Source organism: Schistocerca gregaria, chromosome 3 (assembly GCF_023897955.1).
Source record: "Schistocerca gregaria isolate iqSchGreg1 chromosome 3, iqSchGreg1.2, whole genome shotgun sequence".
Classification (NCBI taxonomy): Eukaryota; Metazoa; Arthropoda; class Insecta; order Orthoptera; family Acrididae; genus Schistocerca; species Schistocerca gregaria.
Window position 1 is genome coordinate 550,342,936 of NC_064922.1, and position 2,730 is coordinate 550,345,665.

At 45.8% G+C, this 2,730-nt stretch overlaps 1 non-coding gene across 1 annotated transcript; it reads right to left on the reverse strand.

Moving 5' to 3' along the window:
• Positions 1–2,234: 2,234 nt before the first annotated feature.
• Positions 2,235–2,309, reverse strand: Trnat-ugu (transfer RNA threonine (anticodon UGU)). Its single transcript has one exon. It is a non-coding gene; the product is annotated as a tRNA-Thr (tRNA).
• Between the last annotated feature and the right edge of the window lie 421 nt (positions 2,310–2,730).

A 2,730-nucleotide genomic window follows, 5' to 3' on the forward strand; every position in this document is an offset into this window, starting at 1 on the left:
TTTATCGTTGTAGCAGTGCAGAGAATTAATTCGAGCACCCAGTAAACATTCACGAGTAAATACGCGGAGTATTTTGCAGCGTAACGTCCCATGTGCCGCACATTGCTAAGAGTGCTTGTATTGAGACTGAGTCACTTCACGTGACGCCACGGAAGCACCGAGAAGTAGACGTAACAGTCTCCGCATTTATTGACGTGTAGTCCGTGGCGTGGTCATTTGCTCAAGCAGTGACTCTCTTCCTGCCGCTGTGGCTTGAGCAGCCGATGTGTAAGATGACCGCCTGCCGTTCACTTGCTCAGAGCAAGCGCAGCAGCCAGGGTGAGACACTCCCTGAGCTCGCCAGTCCTTGGACCGGCGCCAGGATATCAGTACGGCGCCAGTAGGAGGCAACTTGCCTGCCGCAGCTCCAGAATTACCCGCCATTTACTACCGAGCTCGTGAAAACACGCACTTGATGCACCCACGTCTTATCGCTCCTATTGCGTATCGGCCAGTGAGACACTGAGCGTGGAGGTGACCTACATTCAAGTAACGGTAAACAACGGCGAACGTGGTGCTCCTGCACAACGTCTCGGCCATCTCATCTTGAAGGCTTCTGTTCATCGAACAGAACGAGATGGCGCAGTGGTAAGACGTGGCGCTCGCATTGAGGACGACGGTTTATATTTCCAGACCGGCCATCCAGATTTTGGTTTTCAGTGGTTTCGACTGATCAATTGCGGCAAGTGCAGCGGCGGATCCTTTGAAAAAGATACTGTCGATTTCTTCCTCTATCCTTCCCTACTCCGGAAATGTACCCCTTCTCTAATGACCTTGTCGACGACGGGACAGTGAACACTGACCTCTCGTCCTTCTATTCTCTTTTGTATCCGTCATTCCAAAAGTGGATGCTTTGCAGATTAATCACAATCATCATCATCATTTAAGACTGATTATGCCTTTCAGCGTTCAGTCTGGAGCGCAGTCCCCCTTATAAAATTCCTCCATGATCCCCTATTCAGTGCTAACATTCATGCCTCTTCTGATGTTAAGCCTATTACTTCAAAATCATTCTGAACCGAATCCAGGTACCTTCTCCTTGGTCTACCCCGACTCCTCCTGCCCTCTACTGCTGAACCCATGAGTCTCTTGGGTAACCTTGCTTCTCCCATGAGGGTTACATGACCCCACCATCTAAGCCTGTTCGCCCTGACTGCTACATCTATAGAGTTCATTCCCAGTTTTTTCTTTTATTTCTTTATTGTGGACACCCTCCTGTCATTGTTCCCATCTACTAGTACCAGCAATCATCCTAGCTACTTTCATATCCTTAAGCTCAACCTTATTGATAAGGTAAGCTGAATCCACCCAGCTTTCGCTCCCATACAACAAAGTTGGTCGAACGATTAAACGGTGCACAGATAACTTAGTGTTGGTACTGACTTCCTTCTTGCAGAAGAGAGTAGATCGTAGCTGAGCGCTCACTGCATTAGCTTTGCTACACCTCGCTTCCAGTTCTTTCACTATGTTGCCATCCTGTGAGAATATGCATCCTAAATACTTGAAACCGCTCACCTGTTCTAACTTTGTTCCTCCTATTTGGCACTCAATCCATTTATATATCTTTCCCACTGCCATTACTTTCGTTTTGGAGATGTTAATCTTCATACCATAGTCCTTACATATCTGATCTAGCTCTGAAATATTACTTTGCAAACTTTCAATCGAATCTGCTATCACAACTAAGTCATCCGCATATGCGAGACTGCTTATTTTGTGTTCACATATCTTAATCTCACCCAGCCAGTTTATTGTTTCCAACGTATGATCCATAAATAATATGAACAACAGTGGAGACAGGTTGCAGCCTTGTCTTACCCCTGAAACTACTCTGAAGCATGAACTCAATTTTCCGTCAACTCTAACTGCTGCCTGACTATCTATGTAAAGGCCTTTAATTGCTTGCAAAAGTTTGCCTCCTATTCAATAATCTCGTAGAACAGACAATAACTCCCATCTAGGAACCCGGTCATATGCCTTTTCTAGATCTACAAAGCATACATACAAATCCCTGTTCCACTCGTAACACTTCTCCATTATTTGCCGTAAGCTATACATGACGATAGTATCTGTTCCCGAAAGAACAGTTCCGTAGATGACCATGCAGCTTTGCTAGAAGTGAAATGATAATTAAATGCACACCCTAGTTGCAAACAGGCGTTGATGTACTTCATTAGGGACATGTTGAAAAGGCGTGCCCCGACCGGGACTCGAACCCGGGATCTCCTGCTTACATGGCAGACGCTCTATCTATCTGAGCCACCGAGGGCACAGAGGATAGCGCGACTGCAGGGACTTATCCCTTGCACGCTCCCCGTGAGACCCACATTCCCAACATGTCCATACCACTACATTCGAGTGCGCCTAAGTTAAAATATGGCTTCCCGGCCATTGACCTTCTTGTGCGAACGCACGGTGTCTTTATAATTTTCTTGACGTGGCATTGCCATGCCCTGTGGTCCTCAATTTTCTACACTAAAAAGCACACTGTTTAGTGAAAAAGGATGAAAGGAAGATATTTCTTTTTCATTCTCTTAAAACTGCACTATCTCTCAATTAACCATAATGGGGTCCTTTTCCCTCCAAGACCATTTAGCTTGGAAGCATAGCTTGTTCATCTGATTTCCTCGTGGAGACCAAAGAAGTCCCTTTATTTCATTTCCCAAGTAGTAGTACCAACCTTTGAAACCT